The sequence below is a fragment of the Lissotriton helveticus genome, chromosome 12, assembly GCF_964261635.1.
Source record: "Lissotriton helveticus chromosome 12, aLisHel1.1, whole genome shotgun sequence".
Classification (NCBI taxonomy): Eukaryota; Metazoa; Chordata; class Amphibia; order Caudata; family Salamandridae; genus Lissotriton; species Lissotriton helveticus.
In genome coordinates, this window is record NC_136073.1 from 903451605 (window position 1) to 903476380 (window position 24776).

Below are 24776 nucleotides of genomic sequence, written 5' to 3' on the forward strand. Positions count from 1 at the left end.
CCTTATTAAACTCTGCCTCACACGTTGGGATCTAAAAAGGAGTTACAAGCTCAATAGTGACAAGCGGCTCGTACCAAATGTGATCTAGTATAACAAAGACCACTGGATTACAGCTGAGCCCTAATTTAAATATATATACTATCTACTTAACCAAGATGTAACAAAGGCAGAAATAAAAGTTTAAAACCTGGTGATCAACGATTATATCACGATTGGCAGGTATCCTAAAAAAATAGTTTTTGAATTTATAGTAAAAGAAAGGGACCAGACAATATAAAGTCTGACTGATGGAACTAACAAGTTAATGCAACAAACCCGCAAATCTTGGCATGACATGGTAATCGCAATACATGCTCTGATAATCTAAAAATAACAGAGTTAACAAACGTATATATTAATTTACAGCTGTCTGAATCAATAACCGACACTCCGGTTACAACGAACGTGCTAACCAGGAATAAAGTCCCCAAGCAGAACCCCTTTGAGGGTTGGAATTATCACCTCAACAAATGTGAGTAAACGGACTAAGAACAATGACAATAAACCTAAAGTGTTAATACAACTGTAACTCATAAAGAGCGGGACTGGAACTAAAGTCTCATTTTTTATTTCTTCCTCACAGAAAAAACGACATTTCGGAGAATAGGTATTTTATGCATGATTCACAGTTATGCATGCTATCACCAATCGTAGCAGACTAGTGCCACACATGTCCAAAGATAAAATCACTTTGTACACCAACAACCTGATGCATGATGACAAATGAAACCACTGGTTTCTCCATATTCTCTTAATGGGTCCATATACTTTCTGATCTTTCAGAAGCACTCTATGTATACCGAATGGACAAATATCAACCAACTTTGTACAGATAGCTAACGATTGTCAATATAACCACTCACAAGATGTTTAATCATAATCACCACCAGATCTTGCTAAAATTAGGAACACACAATATGTATTTGAAATGTACTGTACACTATGCAATTATTACGAACAGTTTGTCACAACATCATATGTCTTTATCTAACAGCCTTGAGAAAGTCGTGGGTTACATTCCCTCAACGACGAAACACGTGTCGGCTGTGACGTCTCCAGAAATAAAACTACACCAACAACAAACCTGAATACAAGGAATTGAAATTCTTTATGAATGTATGACTGATGTATGGTGGAAACACATGTAAACTGCTAGAACTATAATACCAAACGTGTGCTAAGGAGTATTAAGTAAATCTGTATTGTGCTCGCCCACTTCTGGCAGCCAGTAATTAGCATTTGAATAGGCGTGAATGACATGAGAACTTGCTCACAGGAGCAAACAATAGGTTGAACTGAATGGGCAGAGAATAGTTCTCTGACGTAACAGAATACGCGGGGCTGGCCGGTGAGGATTTTTTTGGACAATAACGTGTCAAATTCCGCTTGAATGTCACATCCTGCTTGACAGGTCTGCTGGGGTTTTTCATCAGATACTTGGGGAACACTTGAAGGAGGAGTCCCCTCTAACAGTAATGTTAGCCGACACTTGGGCAGGACCTTTCTTTTGTTTCCCCAGCCAGTCAGGCCCCAATCAGAGTGGGCCTTTTATTGACATTACATCCTCACAGCCTGTTTGACAGGTCGGTTGGGTTTACATTTATCACTTGAAGCACAGTTCAAACGGGGAAGACACAATGCCAAAACAATTCCTGTGCATCCATTGTCTGCTCACAAAAAACGTAACTTTGTTCTACCAGACTTCTGTCTCTGAGGCTGTTGGTACAGGACCTGCCCCAAAATACATTTTATTTTAGATGTGTGAGGACACTAGGATTGCCGTAGTACACTTCCCCCATGCACACCCCAGAACTTCAGAGTCCAGGTTTAGTGTGGTTGAAGACTTCAACCATCTTAAAAATGCCCAAAATATATAGGTCTACCCCAGTAACCTTTGCTCCATTTGGTAGGGTATCGCCAGCAATCATTCTCACCTACTAACTCATGTCAGGCATAAATGTGCCATCTCCAGACACCCACCTCGCAACACGCCTTGACCTGTGGAAGATCAGAAGAGGCCTGAACCTGCTGTCTGAGGCCTTGGAAGAGCCTAGAAGACTGGACCTGCCCCCTCTCTCGTACCCAGGGCAAAGACGATGATTCCAGGGTCGTATGCGGACCTGCTGTTCAAGCTACAAGAATGCAGTACACTCTAAAAGGCCTTTCTTGCAACGGCCAACTAACCAGTGGCAACTGGACTAGAGTGGACTCAACCTGAAACCATGTGAGACTATAAGTGCACCCCCTATTGCCCCGGTGGTTTTTAAAGTGCACTCCTGTGATGTATTGGGACTTAAAGGAATAAAGTCAAAAGGTACAATCATTTTCCCAAGACAAACTAGATTAGTGTATTCGACCCAGCCCTCTCAGCGGCTACCGGGACAGCAGTCACAGTGGGTAGAAGGACATCCGTCAGAGCGGGTAGAGGGACATCCGTCAGAGCGGGTAAAGGGACAGCCGTCACAGCGGGTAAAGGGACAGCCGTCACAGCGGGTAAAGGGACAGCCGTCACAGCGGGTAAAGGGACAGCCGTCACAGCGGGTAAAGGGACAGCCGTCACAGCGGGTAAAGGGACAGCCGAAAGGGACAGCCGTCACAGCGGGTAAAGGGACAGCCGTCACAGCGGGTAAAGGGACAGCCGTCACAGCGGGTAAAGGGACAGCCGTCACAGCGGGTAAAGGGACAGCCGTCACAGCGGGTAAAGGGACAGCCGTCACAGCGGGTAAAGGGACAGCCGTCACCGCAGGTAAAGGGACAGCCGTCACCGCAGGTAAAGGGACAGCCGTCACCGCGGGTAAAGGGACAGCCGTCACCGCGGGTAAAGGGACAGCCGTCACAGCGGGTAAAGGGACAGCCGTCACAGCGGGTAAAGGGACAGCCGTCACAGCGGGTAAAGGGACAGCCGTCACAGCGGGTAAAGGGACAGCCGTCACAGCGGGTAAAGGGACAGCCGTCACAGCGGGTAGAGGGACAGCTCTCGCAGGAGGTCGAGGGTCAGTTCCAGGTGTTCACACGCTAAAATAAAATCTATTTAACAAAGAGAAGAGCGAGCAAGAGAAAATAAATCTATACGTACCTATATGCACTTATGCCCTCAATGTTTTTGGTACGCTATTCTGATATTTCAGAATTCTCTAAATTCTGGACTAAGCTGCCAGACAAAGATGGCTGAACCGAAGGACACATCTGTCCCACCTACAGGGAGGCAAGAAGCCAGTGACGTAGAAACCACATCTGGGCGAACACACTCCAGACAAACTGAAGAGATGCAAGCTTTTGGCAGGCAGGGGTGAGAGTCTCAAGGAAGGGGCCAAGGTCCCATCTCCCTACGACAACACAGCGGAGGAGCTTGAGGGGGGGCAGTGAGCTCCTGAGCAACAGAGTTAACCTCATCCCCCCCCACGGAGATGCCCCAAGGCATCCCTCATCCACATGGGTCAGGGAGGGCGGGCTCAAGATCCTTCCCCACTAGGAAACACTGTTGTAAGGAATCCATCATCTTCCATACCCCCGCACAGACACCCCTGCCAGGAGACGGTTGAATGGTCCCCCCACAGAGACTCTCCGCAGGGTAACCCCACAATTACAGACATCAATGTGCCCAGGAGAACCCACAGCACCAAGAAGGCAAGGATCTGGAGAACTCGGCGCTACACAAGAAATATCAGAATGGAAGGGTTCCCAGGAGAGGTGGATGTCGAAGTTATTACCACCCTGCATGTGGCCTTGAGCAGGCGGGGTCCCTCGTGGGCGGTCATTGGGCGACAAACTCAAGGCACCAACAGCGACTTGGGGGAAAACCTGCTTGACGATTAAGACACAAGATGGTAGAAATGCCTCCGGAGCCAGAGCCATCGCCTCCCCGGACCAGGCACCACTAAACTGGGCTACTCGAGAGTGAGTCAACATTATTCATCAAAGGAATGAATCTCTATCGCAAGATGGTTCATAAACCAGTACCACGTATGGTGCCAACAGTGGAAGGCATCAGTGCAGGAGCAGGCCAGAAAAAGACCAATAATGACATGGGGTACTCTGGTTAAAGCTGGAGAGTAAAGGCTTTACTTAGAGAGTTTTACAGACTGGACACTCCATCGCAAACACGAAAAGACTTTCCACAGGGTCAAAAGGGCATTAAAGCATCCGGTATATACTCAAGGCTCCAAGTCACATTTCTTATTTATCGACTTAGGAAGAATGAAAGGCTGAGTCAGCCCTACATAACTCAGAAGTGCATAGTTTACCTATTGATTTATCTTAGCTGGTGCAAGGGCCTTTTCAGCTGGCAGAATAAAACACAGCCGGATGTGGTCTCTCTTCCCCGTCACTTCCTGTGTCGCAGCCCCATGCACCTTGATGCAGACACCTAGCTAGGTGATACAAAAGGGGGTGGTGATGGACGGAGCATCTGAACCAATCAAACACTCACACCCAGTCAAAAGATCTGGGTTTAATCCATCACCGTTCTTTAGCCCACTCTGCCACCCTAGCTTGTTGATGCCCCAGGCCTCCCTAATTCCGGGCTCATTCCGCTGACACGGTCTGTATTTTACGAGTTCTGCATTCATTTGTGCAGCTGTGTTTACAGTGGCTTCGGGTGCTTTGAAGTGGCTGTCACTGGCTTGTTGGCGCTCTATTATATTCTTGAAATATAATATTGCACGGAGCAGTGAGATACCACCACTGCCAGGCCGCAGGGACCAGAAAAGGGCCGCGGAAGCCTGCCCACCCAGGGGCGGTGGGGCCAGGAGCCCAGCCCCTGACTTCACCCACCCCGGGCCCTGCCCCTTCTCTGCCTTGGCACCGCTCCCAGATAAGGAGAGATATCATCACTGCAATTAAAGTCTCTGTAAACACCGACTTGGCCCAGACTCCTCGGTGAGTTGGAAGGATGTGGCGCAGTGACCCGCCCCCTCAGATCCCAGCCAGTGGAGCCCCCCCCCCCCGCCCCCTTGTCATCAGCAGTCACTGGGAGAGCAGCGTTCCGGTGAACACCGGTGCGTAAACGCCATCCGGACCTTTGTTACCAGGACAGGCGGCCGGGCTCACTGGGACCGCAGTGACTGTCCCGGTCACTGAAGTCCGCATGAAGTTCAAAGACAGAGGGGACACTCCCTCCCTGGACCCAGCTGACTGACCTTCACACAGGGGGGGCATCCCAGAGCTGGGGGGGTCCAGGCCCCGGGGCGCGCGCACTTTCCTCCAGTCTGAACCACCCGCAGCTGATGGTGTATTCATGTATTCATAAAAATGGCTGGAGGGGGGGTGGGGGGGGCGGTGTCGTTTGAATCCCTGATGACATCATAAGTTGACCCTTTACCCTACCCTGGCGCGTCACTAGGTTTCCTGATGCTGTCTTGGCTGCGGGTGGGACAAGGGTGGGAACCATAGAAGGCCAGCAGGAGCCCCCTCTGGTGAGTGAGTTATACATGTGACTTCAGACCCCCCCCCCCCCTCGCATTATTTCACGAAACCTCAGTGCCACGAAGCACAAACCGGATCCGGCTGGTTGAAAGGCGTGTCCGCCCCCAGCCCCCTCCGCTGCCCCCACACTCACCACAAGTATGTAAAGAGGCAGCGTCAGCAGAGAGCCCTGGGGGGACACGAGCCTACCAGGCCGGGAACACCACCCCAGGGCCCAGGGGCGGCACGCAGCGCAGCGCCTGTTGGGGCTTGTAGAGTCTTCGAGGCGCCCAGCACAGTCCACGGAGCCTAGAGGCCGAGCTCGAGTTCACCGCGTGGACCGGGGGCAGCCTGGGGGGGTCTGAACACACAATGATCCACCCCCCCCCCCCCCCCCCCGGCCCAGGAGTGTGGGACCCCCCCTCAACAACCCCCGCTATTTATCAACAGAGAGACTACTGGGGCCCCCTCACGTCTCACCCCGTGGGCGTGAGGCTCACACTTTTGAACGGCGTGTCACTCCTGGCCGGCATGCTTAGAGTCTCACGCCTGGAAAAAAATAGTTTGTCATTAAAAGTAGTTTAGTAAAAAACGATCAAATCCCAGCCATAATGCCCGATTATCAGAAACTGGGGCCAATGTACAGGGGAGACGCAACGGGCGCCTCCCCTCTGCACCACCTACTCCTGCTGGAGGGGGCCTCTGGTCTGGGGGGCCCTGGAGTCTCCCGGTGTGCAGGGCCTGCAAGCCCTGGGTGTGCAAGGGCCCCAGGGCCCAACTGGCCGTAACTGGCTTCCCCAATTGTGCACAGTCCCCCCCCTTGAGTCTCGGGTGTACAGCAGCCCCGAGGATCGGTGCCCAGGGCCTTTGGGTGCACAGAGGCCCCCGAGCCTCGGGTGCCCAGGGCCTTTGGGTGCACAGAGGCCCCCGAGCCTCGGGTGCACAGGGCCTTTGGGTGCACAGAGGCCCTCGAGCCTCGGGTGCACGGGGCCACGCCCCTGCACTGGAGGACTCCAGCCATGGTCTCCTGGATACAGTATCAGACCTCATTCACTGTCCCATTCACTGTCCCATTCACTGTCCCATTCACTGTCCCATTCACTGTCCCATCCGTCTTCTGTTCCAGCTATCACTTCACTGCCAAAGTGTCATGTTGCGGCGTCTTGCCGTTCCCGGGTGGCCGCTGAACACATACAGGAGACCGAGATACTCACTTCCGGGCGGAAGTCGAGTCCCGGTCTAGTCTTCTGTGACCCGCCATCCTCCACCGAAGCGCTTCCGGGGGAGACGCTTAAACGCTGCGTTTCCCGCCGGCTCTGTGCTTCGGATTCTTCCCAGATTCCTGGATACGCCTGGTACCTGTCGGAGCCCCAACAACAGGCAGACTACGGACGTCATCACCCTTCGTTCCGGTGTTTCCGGGTAAGCAGAACCCTAACCGCGCAGGACCGCTACCAGTTTCCTGCGTGTGAACGCTGGGGGGGCTTTCAGGTTTCCCGTATTGTGCCCGCAGGAGCGCTTGCAGCCGCAGTACATTAGACAACGCATTAGGCGCTGTTGTTGGGTCTGTGTCCGCGCAGGAGCGCTATTCTTTGTTTATTCATTTCCGCGCAGGAGCGCTATTCTTTGTTGTTCATTCACCGCGCAGGAGCGCTACTTGGATTACTTTAGTACAGCGCTGGGGCACTATTTATGACTTGGTTGTGGCAGCGCAGGAGCGCTTACCTTGGTTTCCTTTCCTTCATCAGAGCACCCATGATTTCCTTGATTCAGAGGTCTTCATGAGCCCTGGTGAGTTGGTGGATAAGGAGATTCTTTCTGTATATGCTTGGGGGTCTACCCTGGAAGCGGGAGGTGTGGTCGCTTTCTAATTGTGTCTTGGTCCCCCGCACCAGAAAGACCAGATCGAGAGGCCGCTCCTTCTCCTTCCGCGCGGCCAGAGCCTGGAACCATCTTCCGCTCGATCTCAGACAGATAACATCGCTCCCCATCTTCGCAAGAAACCTCAAAACCTGGCTCTCCGACAGACCCCCTCCTTGATGGACTGGAACCTGCGACCCCCCCACCTCCCAGCAACCTTGAGACCCTTACGGGTGAGTAGTCGTGTTTAACAAACGCCTGATTGATTGGCGCAGACGATCGTCTGGTAAGATTTAGTACCAGTCTGGCGGCGTGCCCAAGCACAGCGGCGTCACTAGGGGGGTGCGGGGGGTGCGGACCGCACCGGGTGACACCAATCATGGGGTGACACCAATCTGCACTGCAGCCTCGCCTCTGCTCTGCCTGCTTTCACCTTTACTGTCGCTCAAATTACAGCTTGCTCTTCACTACAGTGCCACTGGTTGCTCACACTCTTGTTTATACAAATCCAGGGACTTTTTGACAGTGTAAGCCCTTATGCACCAGCTCCAGTGGCGTAGCTAAGGGGGCGGGGGCGCCAGTGCACGCACGCACGCACCACCAACTAGCATAGTGGTGATGGTGCGATGCGCAGCGTACTCAGTTTGTGGGTCCCAGGGCCGTCACTCTTATAGCGCCACCAATGACGGCCCTGGGCCAGCCCCCGCGCTGTTCTCCTCTGACACGTGCCACAACCACCGTGCTTGGACTGACTGAGTGGAGACAGCCTGTCTCGGCAGGGGAGTGCTGCTGGGTCGGCGATTTGCAGAACCCCTAAGCTACGGTAGGAGCCCGTTTCATACGATTTATTCATTTTGATTTACTGTGTTCCGGGCACCACTCTGTGTGTCGTCAGGGAGACTTGCTGTTGATAGTATGATTCAACAGAATATTTTATCTTATCTGTTCGAAAGCCACTTTTGCGACTAAAAAAAGTCGTCGACCAAAAAAGCACACACTCTTTTACTCGCTGCTGCAAGCATACACACTGTCTCAGACGCTCATAAAATATGAAAGTATCGAAGTTGTACAGCATTTGCTTTGCTGCGGCGCATCCTCGGAGACTGACGCACATTTAGTCTTTCTTTTATGTGTGTATGTTAGAGAGATTAGTATTCCTCAGTAAAATACAGCCAGTTCCAGGGCCTTAAGTTTCAGTTTATAAGTGCATTGTTCGTAAAAAGCACAATTAACAGGCCAGGATTGTTAATATGCCCACCGTCTGTGTTACTGCAGGCCCTGTCTCCTTGTTCTTCTGTCTTAACCTCAGGGCCTGGTCGAGTTTCTTCTGTTCCATGACTGATAGAGAACCCATTGACTTGGAGTCCTGCAGTTACTGCGCTGCAAACTGTTTTCCTGCCATCATTCCCAGGCGTTTGTATTCCTGGAAACCTACTGTTGCCACAGATTGTAGGAAACCTTTATTTCCAGGCAAACATAGCGGACCCACACAGGAGCACATTTCTCTCTTTGGGCTCTTTTTTTTCTGATTCGATAACATAATAAATAACTTTACTTTACCACTTACAGTACCCTGACTGACAAGGGCGCCTGGAGTTCCGATGAGCAGAGCTAGGGAATTGAAGCCCTGTGCTTTATGGGGAATTTATCAGGGACAGGGTGACCTGGAGGGTCTGATAGACCTGACAATAGCTGTATTACTAGGAGAAACTACGGTTTTATTTCAGAAACATTAGTCGCAGCCAGACAGCGCCTTGAAACTTTTGGCTCCTGGGTTTGCCAATATACCAAAAATATCTTCACAAATGTCTTTGCTGATGAAACGTCTTGCATGTGTCCTGCTAGCCTGCTTCAGAGACCCCGCCATTTGAATCTGTAAATATTTTGTGTATATGAACGAGTCATTTTGACAGTGCGTCCCTGTGCAGTCTGATGCCTGTTGTTGCTGCGCTCTTCATTGCGGACAGATTGACAGACAGACAGATGCATCGGTGCTTCACCGGTGATATGCAGCACCGAAAGGGTGCCACGGTCCTCCCGGGAAGTCGCGGCCAGCCGCCCTCAGATGTCTGCGGGGTTTCTTAGGGCCCCTTATGTTCAGTGATTCGGACCCTAAACCTTCTAGTCCGGCGAAGCGGGACCAACTTGCATCGGTATGGAGCTCCCTCTGTCTGGCTGTGTGATACTTCAGTCTTGAACTGACTGAAGCTTGAAGGCTTGGGCTTTGGAAGAGGGAATTTTCAGGTCTAACCCTCACTTCCCATTGACATTTGACTCCCCCTTTCTTCGACTTGTCCTTCCCCAACTCCTATCGCCTGAATCTATAGCCGTCTGCTGTTCTTTTTTATTTATATAAATTGTGTTGTAAGCTCAATCATGCTATCAGCCCCATATCAGTTCAACGATTTCATTAAAAAAGGAAGCCAGCATATGTTCTTAAGTTTTCTTCAAGTAGGATTATCGTAGCTAATCAGCTGAGGTTGCATTATTTAAAATAATTAATTATAGATCATAGCGCCTTCTTTTCGACTGCTTCCTACTTGCAGCCAGGTCAGGTCAGGCGCCATGGCCTCCTTTCTGTCCCTTCACGCACTCTCATATCCCCACTTCACAGGACGGCAGCGCCTCGAGTCAGCACTTCGAGGCTGCCTTCACCTGTTGGGTAGATTTTAGCCTATAGCGCGCAGGCTTTCTCAGGGCCGACTAGCTGTCTGTCCAGCACTTGTTGTCTCGTAATTTGTAAGTACAATGGGGTCAAATTAGAAAATTCGTTCAAGGTGTGTGTTCCTGGGAGCATTAATCGGTCTTCCTTCGGGGACCTTAACTGCTTTCAATGCTGGGATAGCATAGGGAACACCCCTATGTAACCAACTCCAGACTTCACAGCAGACAGCACATCAAACCTACCTAGCGCCATACATTTCCGACAGAGGAGGTCCATGCGGTAAGTTGTGAGGGGGTGACACCATGAGTTACCCGCACCGGGTGACACCAACCCTAGTGACACCACTGCCCAAGCAGACTGCTACTTACTTACCTCCCCTGCCCTGTGCGCCACTCCAAGACGGCAAGGTTTGTATTTTGGTGGCCACTGGGCGTGCACGTGCCACCAGAGACCCCGTACGGGGGCAGGTGGCTTCCCCTTCAGATAGGCTCCCTGAGCTCTTCCAGTGAGGTCTTCAGTTTAGCTCGCCCACCACCCGCAGTGCCAGGAGTTTGTTTCGATTCTAACAGGACCGACAGCGAAGAGTGGTGATTACCGGTAAGTAATTGAGACATTACTCAAAACGTGAGGCCTGGTAACATCTCACCTCCTTGCGAAAGGACTCGGTTTACAATCCTAACGTCCAGTGCTTAGTTTGCAAAAACAATAAGTGCCCGGGCTCTTGTCAGGAGGCCGCTGCAGCTGGCACTACACATAGCCCCGCCGTGCTGCCAATGATAGTAACAACACAATTACTAACACTCACTACCTACAAGTGTGGCAAATCAGACTACTCCAGGCCGACAAAGCTACAAGAATGGCCTGGGCGGCAGGTAACAGTCATTTTAATGTATATTGAATTAATAATTAAATGTTGTTGAGCTTGTCTCTAAATTAGTCAGACAGCGCCACCTTGTGGCAGACTATCAAAAGGGCTGGTTCTGACAATTAAGTGTAGGTGCCGAGCATCAGAAACCACTGGTTGAAATTAAGCACTGCTAACATCGATACATCGAGATTGTGGCACCTGTGCGAAGATACTATGTGTTGCTGAGGCAAGATGGGAGATTCTGGTGCAGATTCAGCCACCCCCCTCCCCAGTGCCCCCTCCAACTCTGCCCACCACCTCCAGGGCGGGCGTCCCGCACCTGGAAGTCTCACTGGGTGGCACTGCGGAAGGTTTCCAGGGGGGAGACACAGACTGAGATTGCAGGAGTGGTGTCTCGGTCACTGTCAACCCGCAGCGCCTTTTGAGATTCCTTCCTGTAAGCGCTTTCTTGGGGTTCAAGGGACCCCAACAGCCAAAAAGCCACCATTGTCCCCCGCATGCGTCACAAAGGGTGGAGAGGATGCGCTCTCTGACAACACCGGCTAAATCATCATCTATAAAGGAAGTTTTTGATTCACCATAACATCTTAACAAGCACTGGCAAAGCCAAGGGATCTGGCATTATTGTGCTAACACTTTTGAGTGGCATTATTGAATGCCAGTGTCTGCAAGAACCAGCAGGACATGGACAATGAGAGGGCACTGGGACCGAAGCAAGAGAGAGTCAGCACCCAGAATGAGACCTGCAGACAGCAAGAAAACTGAGGGGAGTGAAGTGGACATGGGGAGAGTGAAAGAGGCTGAAAGACAAAGGCAATAACAGGGTTAAACGGTGCAAGGCAGTGAGAGCTTACAAGACAAAAAGACAGGCAGAAAGTGAGTGAGACAGTGATAGGGCGTGAGAGATAGTAACGGATGGCGAGAGAGGCAGGCAGAGAGAGAGTGTCAGCAGGCAGAGAATGAAGTCTCGCGCTCTTTATTGGTCATCTCTCAAGACATTTGGGACCACCCTGCTGGCTCAATGTGTAAAAAAAAAAAAAAAGAATAAAGGCGGCCATGATACAGTGAGGCTTGGACTCAAGTCGAGTGTTAAAAATGCCTGTAACAATAACATTTAAATAAAAAAAATAAAAAAAAAAAAAAAAAGAGAGGAGAGAGAAACGCATACTTTCCATGTACGAAATAAATAATTACATGTGAAAACAAGCATTTACAATGCGATGGTCTCGGCATTTTTTTTTTAAGTTAGAGCTATTGGCATTGCTCATGACATTTTTATTTATGTTTTTGTTTTTAAAACATATAAATAAATGGCATTATCATTTACAACGCCAATAGCTTAATCGCTCACAAATGCGAGACCTATTGCATTTGCACCCATACACAGAGCCACAGACAGAGCCACACACACACACACACACACACAGACAGAGCCACACGCACACACACACACAAAGCCATCCACACACACACAAACACAGACAGAGCCGCGCACACACACACACACACACACACACAGACAGAGCCACGCACACACAGAGCCGCGCACACACACACATACAGACAGAGCCGCGCACACACACACATACAGACAGAGCCGTGCACACACACACACACACACATACAGACAGAGTCGCGCACACACACATACAGACAGAGCCGCGTGTGCACACACACAGAGCCGCGCGTGCACACACACAGAGCCGCGCGTGCACACACACAGAGCCGCGCATGCACACACACAGAGCCGCGCGCACACACACAGAGCCGCGCGCACACACACAGAGCCGCGCACACACACACAGAGCCGCGCACACACACACAGAGCCGCGCACACACACACAGAGCCGCGCACACACACACAGAGCCGCGCACACACAGAGCCGCGCACACACAGAGCCGCGCACACACACAGAGCCGCACACACACACAGAGCCGCACACACACAGAGCCGCACACACACACACACAGACAGAGCAGCGCACACACACACACACACAGACAGAGCAGCGCACACACACACAGACAGAGCCGCGCACACACACACACACAGAGCCGCGCACACACACAGAGCCGCGCACACACACAGAGCAGCGCACACACACACACAGACAGAGCCGCGCACACACACACACACAGAGCCGCGCACACACACAGAGCCGCACACACACACACAGAGCCGCACACACACACACAGAGCCGCACACACACACACACAGACAGAGCAGCGCACACACACACACACACACACAGCAGCGCACGCACACACACACACAGACAGAGCCGCACACACACACACACACAGACAGAGCCACGCACACACACAGCCGCACACACACACACACACACAAAGAGCCGCGCACACACACACATACAGACAGAGCCGCGCACACACACACATACAGACAGAGCCGCGCACACACACACATACAGACAGAGCCGCGCACACACACACATACAGACAGAGCCGCGCACACACACACATACAGACAGAGCCGCGCACACACACACATACAGACAGAGCCGCGCACACACACATACAGACAGAGCCGCGCGTGCACACACACAGAGCCGCGCGTGCACACACACAGAGCCGCGCGTGCACACACACAGAGCCGCGCGTGCACACACACAGAGCCGCGCGTGCACACACACAGAGCCGCGCGCGCACACACAGAGCCGCGCACACACACACAGAGCCGCGCACACACACACAGAGCCGCGCACACACACACAGAGCCGCGCACACACACACAGAGCCGCGCACACACACACAGAGCCGCGCACACACACACAGAGCCGCACACACACACACAGAGCCGCACACACACACAGAGCCGCACACACACACAGAGCCGCACACACACAGAGCCGCACACACACACACACAGACAGAGCAGCGCACACACACACACACAGACAGAGCAGCGCACACACACACACACAGAGCCGCGCACACACACACACACACAGAGCCGCGCACACACACACAGATAGAGCCGCGCACACACACACAGACAGAGCCGCGCACACACACACAGACAGAGCCGCGCACACACACACAGACAGAGCCGCGCACACACACAGACAGAGCCACGCACACACACACAGACAGAGCCGCACACACACACAGAGCCGCACACACACAGACAGAGCCGCACACACACAGAGCCGCACAAACACAGAGCCACACACACACACACAAAGCCACACACACACACAGACAGAGCTACACAGACAGAGCCACACACACAGACAGAGCCATGCACACACACAGACTGCGGTAGGATGGCACAGTGGTGGTGCTGTGGAAGGATGGAGAGGTGCTGCTGTAGAAGGATGGAGTGGTGCTGTGGAAGGATGGCGCAGTGGTGCTGTGGAAGGATGGCGCGGTGGTGCTGTGGAAGGATGGTGCGGTGGTGCTGAGGATGGATGGCGCGGTGGTGCTGTGGAAGGATGGCGCGGTGGTGCTGTGGAAGGATGGCGCGGTGGTGCTGTGGAAGGATGGCGCGGTGGTGCTGTGGAAGGATGGCGCGGTGGTGCTGTGGAAGGATGGCGCGGTGGTGCTGTGGAAGGATGGCGCGGTGGTGCTGTGGAAGGATGGCGCGGTGGTGCTGTGGAAGGATGGCGCGGTGGTGCTGTGGAAGGATGGCGTGGTGGTGCTGTGGAAGGATGGCGCGGTGGTGCTGTGGAAGGATGGTGCGGTGGTGCTGTGGAAGGATGGCGCAGTGGTGCTGTGGAAGGATGGCGCAGTGGTGCTGTGGAAGGATGGAGTGGTGGTGCTGTGGAAGCATGGAGTGGTGCTGTGGAAGGATGGCGCAGTGGTGCTGTAGAAGGATGGCGCAGTGGTGCTGTAGAAGGATGGCACGGTGGTGCTGTAGAAGGATGGCACTTGGATGCCTGTGGGCGCGCGTACACTGCACACACATCAACATTGCCCCCTTGCATCCCAGACTAGAGGTCACCTCGCCTGACCCCAGCATGCGTGCTCCCAGGGGCCGGGTGCCAAGGCGCTTTCCATCGAGACATTGGAAATTGCAGACAGACCAGAGCTGCACTGGAAGACACATTCCAGACACGAGAAAGCGCTAAGAGGCCACGCCAGTTGTAGACGTGTTCTATATATATATATATATATATATATATATATATATATATATATATATATATATATATATATATACACACCACTAACGTTTTGTGACAAACAGGGTTCTATAAATTGAGTTAAAATACAGAACCCCCCCCTTGCAGTTTTCTTGGGGAGGAGGCAGCGAGGAGTTAAATTGTTACGTTAGTGGTAGCGCTGGGAGGGCCGCATTTCTGCTGTTTTGGCCGCGGGAGGTACGTGGTCAGGAAGGAGGAAACTTATTCGGGGTTGGGACTGAGGTGCGCCAGGGGGTGCTGTGGGGGAGGGGCGGTAAATTGGACAGCTGGGGAGGAGGTAGCGAGGGGTCTGGTGGCAGGACAGATGGAGGGGCGAGGCCGTAGCCAGAGGGGACAATTGCGGCTGGGGAGAATGGGGGGGGGGGGGGGGGGGGGAGAGGAGTAGTTCTAATGCCAATGCTCGTTCGGGTTGGGGATTACGGAATGAGCCAAAAAACAAGTTCTGCCCTGAGAAGTGGGGAGTGTTTGGGATCTGCGTGGCCTGTTGTGCAGGGCGCGCGAGGGACGGGAGTGTCTGTCCCTGCTGCTGAAAGTGTGCGCACTGCAGGCCGCTGCCGTGAACCATCACTGCGGCGGGCGGTGGGGTTTGGAGAGTCAGTCACTCATCTGAAGCGCTCCTGCCCCGCAGTGTCCCACGTCTGCAGCTTGACCCGGACGCCGGGCGCCAGCATCTTCACGTGGAATTCTACGCCCAGGGTGTACATCGCCTGCTCCAGGAAGGACTTCTCAGTGTAGGCTGCACCAGTGACGTCTTCCCCGCCGTGGTGTCCCCCAGCAGGATGACTCGGAACTGGTAGTGCCAGTCGGCTGCGCGGACAGGGGGCCAGGGCGGTGCAGTGGTGGCGGTCCATGCCTGCAGAGCAGCGCGGGCTTTGCACTCCCATTTACAGCCTGTATGTGTGGAGCGCCAGGAGGCTCAAAACAACTCGACGAAGCACCGCCCTGCCCACACTTCTAGCTCTGCCCACTCTCCCTGTTTCCAATGGCTTTCCTCTCTTTCTTTCCACCATAGAGAGCCAATTTTCTTTAACGTGTTTGCTTTTCGTGAGCACAGTTACACTACACACGGACACATTCATTTTTTAGGTACGGGGAGGATAAGTTATTTGCCCAGAATCACAGGCTGTTGATGCGACGCTGATACTTGAACCTTGATCCCCAGTAATACGGTCGGCAGCTCAGGGTGTAACGTCCGCCCGTGAGACTCATATTTCTCCTTCCTCGTTGTTCATTGCAGATTTCCAGTTGACTGGTTTCCTCAGCAGCACTTGAATGATTAAAGGAACCCATTGAATGTGAAACATGCCTAGTTGTCTCAGCGCAAGGGGGAAAGGACCACCATCTTTCTCCGAGGCGAGGCAGAAATGCCTCGAAGAAAGCATCGTCTTTTTCAAATTCGGAGGCGTGGTTTTCTTTCTCTCCTCTTCCTATTGGCTGGAAGGTAAAATTCCAGCCAATGGGAAGAGGAAAGAAAGAAAACAAGAAAGAAGTGAAAAAAGACGCCCCCGAATCTGAAAAAGACGGGGCTTGAACAGAGTGATGCCCCTCTCCTCCAATGGCTGGCCTCCGTTTAGGAAGCCAGCCAATGGAGAAGAGGGGCGGGTTCAAGCCCCACTCTAGGAGACATTAAATCTCTGACTGAGACTGCGCAAGCGCAGCCTACGGTCCTCGACCTAAAAAGCGTAATGATTGAGTGAACTTCTCAGATATAAAACAGAAACGGAAGCACTTCCAGGAGGTAAACTACCTCCTGAGGCGAGAGATACCTACACCCCAGAAGTCCAAGCTGTGCATTCCTTTCACAAGAATAGTGACAACCGCCTGACAGCTGCAGTGCTAGCCAGACCTAAAACAGAATGAAAGTGACTTTCACTGCAGGCAGGAGCAGCAGCTGCCCTTACGTGCTGACGCAAGTCAAATATGACGCAGATACTATTAGAACACTCACAAATACCACTCCGTGCACTAGTGACACACGTTCACACTCAAGTGCAAGGAACTACAGTTGAGCACTCACCGGCACAAGTCTGTCAGACACAGCAGAGCGGAGGGAATCTATCAGGAACCAAAACTCACCAGGCACCGACCTGAAATGAAAAGAGGAGAACAAAGATGGAACATTAGCCAAGCAGCTCTCAGCAGGGGTGCCTGTGTGCACACGGATCTAACACACTTTACTCTATTACACAACACTGGTGCAAAGCAGGGCCAGAGACATTTTGTACTGTGTTTGCTGTTTTTATGCTCGAGTCCGGGCTTGCACCAGTTTATATTAGATGAAGGTATTTGCACCCGGGTGTCTGAATGGAGCAAACCATATTTTCAGTTTCTTCTGTCTTTATTTCATAAGGAGTGTAACGAACACAGCGGGCGGTACTTTTAACAGGGGCACATATAAAGCTCTGAGCCCCATTAAATACAAGTGCAGCAGCTAAATCAGTCTACAACAAAGATTATTCACGTATAAAAAAGGTCTGCAGAAGGAAAAATACATATTTATTTATTATTTATTTATTTTAGACATTTATAGAGCGCTCAGCTACCCCCAACATGCGGATAGGAAGGTCATAAAGGATGAGCTGAAAAGGATCAATGAGGCTAGATCCGAGAAAAGAGCCAGGTCTTCAGTTTCCTTCGAAACAGAGGCTCTGATGTCAAGAATCAGAGTTCCACCGGTAGTAGATTCCACAATCTGGAGGTGGCCACGGCAAAAGCTCTGCCACCCGTACGTGCCAGGCGGAATCGTGGGCAGAACATAAGACAAAGATGGTTGGATCTCAGATCCCGCGTCGAACATATTGCGAACGAGGCGACCCCTGTACAGTAGATAGCATGTTCCCCCACCCTTAGTGCACGACTGCAGGTATACCGGGTATCCTGACCCGACATCCCCCTAATCTAAGCATGTGTGCAGAGGCCTAGACTGCTTCCTACGTGATGTCTGGTGACCCGGAGGGCCCAGCAAGCGCTTTATGCACTATACCCGTCCTGGGTATGGTGCATAATGCAGCGACAGCAGCTTGCAGCATTTTAGGAAGAATGAATACAGTGACCAGACCTGTGTATCCGAGCTCCTGAGAGAAAGTCCTATTGACTCACGTGTTTAGCTACGTGTATGGCCGGACCCTTGCGCTGTCACCTCGTATGTGTCCAATGCGCACACAAGTAGAACGCGTGGTGATCAGTTGCGTATATGTGTCAACCTGAGGAGTAGAGGAAAGCGGGATCCATTTTGGATGCACGAGCCTGGCGTAGTGCTCCATGGGAGGCGAGGGCTCATCCCTCGGACAGTAGACGCGTGCTGCCTGCCCCCATGGACCATGAGACAGAAGGGCCTGAAATGAGGATAGCAGAGTAAAAATTGATACTTGTATAGCGCGCTACTCACCCGCAAGGGTCTCAAGGCGCTTGTACGAATACTGCTGTGGAAGCCATCCTGGCTTTCCCTGTGAGGCGTCCACTCCTGGGCACCCCCAAGGTGGAGGCCAGGCATCCTTAGCGTTGTGGGGGCTGTTGTGGAGATTAAGCAAGCTATTGCCCAGAGTGGCAGAGTGGGACTCCATGATTGGAATAGGCACCGAGGCGAGAATGATCTGGTCTGAGGAAATTGAGCCCGAGACCCGCCGAGGCGGGACTCTAACCCTGGTCCCGGGCCAGACCTCTGCATCAGGGTCTGCCGCTCTAACCATTGAGCCACACTTCTCCACAAGAGTCCGGGCTACCTGTATAAATTCCAGGAGGCCTTTCATTAGTCAGGGACTTACGAATAGTCTTCCTGTATTCTCCTATTTGCTGTGATGGTAGCAATAAAGGGTGAGTCGGCAGTCTCTGTTGCGTGTGGACGTTTCTAGGTGAGGCCGACTCTGATCTGCCATGGATTGGTCCTTCGGGTAGGGGGTTTGAAGCGAGGCTCAGAACCCTCACACCTCCTTCTGCCGCTGTTGTGAGTGAGTGCCCCGGGTGGGAGACGGTCCCAGTGCTGCCTGTGAGAAGCATCACTCTACACAACGGCTGTGTCTGGAGAGCAGCCTGAGAAGGACACTTGAAAGAAGAAGCGCTCAGAACTGGGTCGACACTTTGAGACCATGGATCCATAGCTCCCGTGCAGCGGTGGTTTGTAAAGTAGGACAACGAACCACCCCACTTCATTTCTATTCAAAGACCTTCATGGCCTCAGATAGAGCGCACCACAAAGGACACAAGGGACCACTGTGCACCCCGGGCAGGTGTCTGCAGGGTGGTCCGTCTCCCGGAGTGGAGAAGTCTGCACTTCCTGCTGGTGGAGCCGAGCATCGGAACCAAAACCCATGGAAGCCTGTCTGGCTGCGGACAGAGGGAAGGAGTCTGCTTGAACCTGTAGGAGGTGAAACTGTCCAGGGGGACAGAGGTCAAACGTGCCCCAGTACCTGTGGGACATCCAGAGAGAGCAGACTACACAAGAGCGAGCAAAGAAGGATCCGTATATCCTATGGGTGACCCAGTCTCATTCCAGTTCCTGATGGAAACTGGTAACACATGGTCATCTGAGGTCCATTGCAGGATTGCCGTAGGCCAAGAGGGCTACGACTGCAGACACTGCTGCTTTGGTCATTAACACAGACCCAACCAAAGACTTCCTCTTCCTCGTTGACCTCAACTTTCATCTGGAAGATCCCAACGACACCAACACAACCAATCTACTCAAGAGCATTGAAATACTCCGTCTCTGCCTACTGGTCACGGACCCCACACATATCGCCAGACTCGCTCTTGAACCCATATTCTCAGCCAGCGACAGAATCCGGTACGGCCATGCCACTGAAATCACCTGGTCCAACCACTCCATTGTAGGCCTGCGCGTAGTTCGAGGAGTTTTGCTACGTGGAACTCTGCGAAGTTGCAAAAAACTCTGCGAAGTTCCGTGCATGGCGGAGTGCAGTGCGAACTGCAGTTTAAGCTGGTATTCCTGCTGATCGGGTAGAAGTTCTACCCGAGCAGAAGCTCCCGCTCACAAACATTCTATTCGCGATTGCGAGCGGGGAAAAAAACTCAGCTGCACAACGCGAAGCAGAGTTTTCTGCACTCTGCGAGGTCTGCGGAGTGCAGGGTGCAGAAAACTATACAAACCTCACGAACAGAGCGAAGTTCACCGTCCAGGTCTACTCCATTGTCCACTTCCACATCACAACCAGCCCCCCCCCCCCCCCCCCCGCTGTAACCCCACCCAAAATCTCCCTAAAGGAGCTGGAACAAAGTAACCAAATACCTCTGGACAAGCTCCCTCGGCACCTCACCTCCTGACGCAACCACAAACCTCAAGGGGGCAGTTGAAAACTTCAACGCATGGATCAACAAATGTGCTGACAAAGTAGCACCCCTCAAACCCACCAATACTGGCAGATCCTCCAAACAACACAGCTGGTTCACATCAGAGCTCATATCCCACATGCGCACCTGCGTTTGAAAGGAGCCGGCACACCAGCAAAACAAACAATATCCGTTCTAACTTCAAATCAGACCTCAACGAGTAATACCAGCAACACAAAACAGGAAAAATGCCCTGGCGTCCCATCTCGATGCCAGCTCCAACCACAGCAAGGAACTATTCTACATCATCAAGGAATTATTCAACCTTGCAGCCACCGAGAACACCGTCACCCCCTCTTGGTAGCTCTGGAATAGCCTGGTCACCTTATTCTACAGGAAAATCACCACCATCTACGAAAACTTCGATCCCCAGCCCCCTGCAACTGAATTCAACAGACTCCTCACCACCACAGATTTCCACAAAATCGGACTAAACACATGGGAACTTATCTCTGCAAACGCAACCACCACCACCATTATCATGGACTCCATCCATTCAGGACTCCCAAGGATCCCTGCCCCCACTACATGTTCAACCTGAGAAAAAGCACCAACAGCAAAGAACTCACCATCATCATCAATGCATCCGTCACCTCTGCCTCCTCCCAAAAGAATGAAAACACACGCGAATCAAACCGCTCCCAAAAATAAACCATGCAGACCCCAAAGACCTCAGAAACTACCACCCCATCTCCCTACTGCCATCTCCAGCCAAAGTACTCAAGACAGCAATAAACCTCCAATTCACCACCCACTTGGAAAACAACCCACTGGAGCCCTCACAACCTGGATTTCACTTGAATCACAGCACATAAACCACCCTGATTGCAGCACAGATGACATCACAGATGACATCAGAACTGTCCTAGGCAGGGGAGAGCCCCCGCTCTGATTCTCCATGACCTCTCCATAGCATTCAACACTGTGTCCCACTTTACCCTCCTACACGGTCTCCATCAAATAGGGATTCAAGGAAAAGCCATCGAATGAATGGAGTCCTTCCTCTCCAGAAAGACCCAAAGCGTCCACCTCCAATCCGTCACCTCGGGCCCAAAAAAATATAATCTGCGGCATCCCACAAGGATCCGCCCTAAGCCCAGACCCTATTCAACACTTACACCCTGGTCAGATTCTACGGCATGAACATAATCTCCTATGTGGATAACACTCAGTTCATCCTCTCACTCTCCTCAGACCAGACTAACACCCAATCTAACTTCCACAGTTGAATGACCAGCGTTGCAAGCTGGATGCAAAACAGATGCCCCAAACTCAACCCAGACAAAACAGAAATACCAATCTTTGGGAGCAGCAACTCCGTGTGGGATGACTCCTGGTGGGCAACCGAGCTCGGCCCAGCACCCACAGAGCACGAGAGAAACCTCGAGATCATACTCAACAGCAAGTTCACGATGAGGAAACAAACAAACGCCGTCTCATCCTCCTGCTTTCTCACCCTGCCCATGCTCAGAAAAATGTTCAATTGGTTTCCCGTCAGCACCAGACGCACCATCACTCAGGCCGTCATCACCGGCCGCCTGAACCACGGCAACTCCCTGTACATAGGAATCAACTCACAACTTCAAAACAGACTCCAGACCATGCAGAACGTAGCAGCCAGGGTCAACGTTAAACCTCCTGAGACGGACCCACCTCAAACATCTACACTGGCTCCCGTCAGCAATCAGTGCCAGTTCAAATGGCTCACCCACGCCTACAAAGCCCTACACAACAAGGGACCAGCCTACCTCAGCCACAGGGTGAACTTCCACCAACCCACCTGCAAACTGGGCTCCTCATACCTCTTCTTGTCCTGCACACACCTTATTCACAGGAGCAGGGGCGTGGCCGTTCCTTTTCACTCCTGGCGGCAAAATCTAGGAACGGCCTCCAAAGCCGCACAATCCCCACCCCGCAGAAGTTCAGGAAGGACCAGAAGACCTGGTTCTTCGACTGATCCATCCCAGCAACAGCAACAACCCCCCCCTCTCCCAGGTCCTGGAAAATCAGCACTTTACAGATCATATTTGATTGATTTAATCAGGGCTGCACCTTCCGCTGGTCTAATTGAGAATCAATCAATCACTGCATTTCTAAAGCGCGCTACATACCCGTGAGGGTCTCAAGGTGCTGAGGTTGTGTCACCCTTATTCCACTCTGGGCTACATCCGTCCTCAGCCGAGGTGGGCCCCTCTCAATAGAACTGTTGGACTTTGGCCCTTAGGGCAGGTTCACCCCTGAACTTTTTGCTGGTAATGGTGACCTGGAAATGGTGATTTTTGGGATTCTGCGCACTTTCACTGTGTCCCAGTGGAAAGTGCGTGCGCACTCTGAGTGCATGTGCTGAGCTAGGCCTGCCCGCCCATAGGAATGCATGGGGAATGTATGTGTCCCTGGTAGTTCTTGATGCGTGGGGTGTACAGGCTTGAGTCTGGTATGTGTGAACTCGTGAGAGTGAATGCTGCGAGATGGTGTATGCAGCATGTATGTGTCTAGAAGGGAAGTGCTACTTCTAGACATGGCTGTACATGTGCAGTGAGGGTGCTGGAGTGTGATTGGCTGGAGCTGGCTGGCATGCCAGGCTCCAGGAAGTCTGGATGGGTCTGCCCGGTGGTGAGTGGGAGATTAGCATGAGTGATGTGTGGGAGGAGTGTACCTGTGTCCTAGATGGGCTGGGTTTTCCCCACACAATGCTGGCTCCGCCCCCCTGTGGTGTGTCTAATGACCCAAGCCCTGCCAGTGAATAGAGAGGGTGGTTGAGGTAAACAGAGTACTCAAGAACCAGCTGCAACTGGTTTTCCCCCCACCCTGCACCTTCAGACAAAGGAATATGGTGTATAAAAATGGGGCTGTGTCCCCACAGAAGTTGTTCTCTTCCAGGATCCTGAGGGGGCTGTTGCTGCTGCTGGGCCAGAGGACCGCCACTTGGGGTGTCTCCCTGCCTGGAGACCCAGTGAGCTGGCTCTGGGCCCAGCCTTGCCCCCTGCCTGCCCAAGGACTTGCTGGAAGTCTGCCCTGCTTGCTGAGGGCACCTGGGAGCGCTTTATCCTGTTTGTAGCGCTAGGAGCGCGCTTTATGCCCTCTAGCGCTTGGAAGCGCTTTGTTTTTTATTATAGCGCTTGGAGCGCTGTGATTGTCCGCCTAGCGCAGGGAGCGCTGTAAATTGCCTGTTAAGCGCTGAGGAGCGCTTTGCCTGCCTAGCGAGTGCCACCTCGCTTATTTTTGGTTAATTTGCCCCCTGGCAGGTGCCCACCCTGCCAGGGACCTTGCCGCTGTATTTTGCTTTTACCTCGAGGGAGCCCACTCCTCGGTAAAATTCATCCCCCGCCTAGAAGTGCTGGAAACGGGCCGCCGCGCTGCCCGCGAAGTGTTCCTGCCGGCCGCCCAATCAGGGAGTAGGCCGACCGGAAGTCCCGCCCCGCAGCCGCGACCCGGAAGTCAGGCAGGACAGAGAGGCAACCGGAAACGGACGGGAGGCCACCCCGCGCTCCGGTGAAGAGAGAAGCCGGCGTCTTCCCTTTTCCCCCCCCAGGCTCCCAAAGCGAGGGAGAGCCCAGGGAGAAGTGTGCAGAGAGCCCCGAGGAGCGGGAGCTCTCGTGGAGCAGCCGCCCGCCGCAGGAGACAGCCGGTGAGTGAAGCAGAGTCCGGGAGGGACTCCAACTCCGGGGGCAGTTTCTCCTTGTTCTTAGAGCGGCCCCAGTTGGCACAGGGCCGCTCCAACGCTCCAGGGCATTTCCTTGAGCCACGAGGTGCCCCGGGGGCATCAAGTGAGTTAGAGCCCAGCGAGGCTCTTGGCAGGCATTGTCACTTTGAGTCCCCAGAGAGGGGACTCCCATAGAAAGGCGCTGCAGTTTGATTTACTTGGAGCCCAGAGAGGCTCAACAGCGCCACGGTGGTCTAGAGCCCTGAGAGGCTCAGGGGGCCAATTTATTTCTTGAGAGCCCAGCGAGGTTCCCACATTGGCCCCATTGTTGTTCTTGAGCCCTGGCCGGCTCAAACATTGTTGCACCAGTTGCCCAGCACTTTGTGGGCAACTGCTACGTTTAGGCTCCCTGACATTGGACACAGGGCGTCCTAGCCCCAGAGAGGCCAGTTGGCCTAGGGACAGTCACGGGTGGTGACTTACGTGAGTTTGGCGCAACTGTACTTTTTCTGCACCTCTGAATGTGTTTTTATGCGTCATGTGCCTTACACCTCTGAATGTATTGTGATGCATCATGTGTTTTCCTCCCTTACACCTCTGAATGAATGTTATGCATTGCATCATGTGTTATGTGCTTCCACCCCCACAGGTATTGTGATGTGTAGGTGGTTGTTTTCTCCCTAGTACAGGTGGTGCTAGTGAGGTCCTGGTTACCAGTGATTACTGGTTGTGTGCTATTTTGTGCTACAGTGATTTATATTCAAAGTGCTATTTCTGCAAGTGTT

The 24776-nt window shown here is 52.7% G+C and overlaps 1 protein-coding gene across 1 annotated transcript in view; it reads right to left on the reverse strand.

The window, feature by feature from the left end:
* Positions 1–24776, reverse strand: part of C12H17orf114 (chromosome 12 C17orf114 homolog) — a 103895-nt gene that overhangs the window by 13860 nt on the left and 65259 nt on the right. The window contains exon 4 of the mRNA XM_078671331.1: positions 17020–17089. The gene's annotated coding sequence lies outside the window, so the exon portion shown is untranslated. The remainder of the gene's footprint in view (positions 1–17019; positions 17090–24776) is intronic.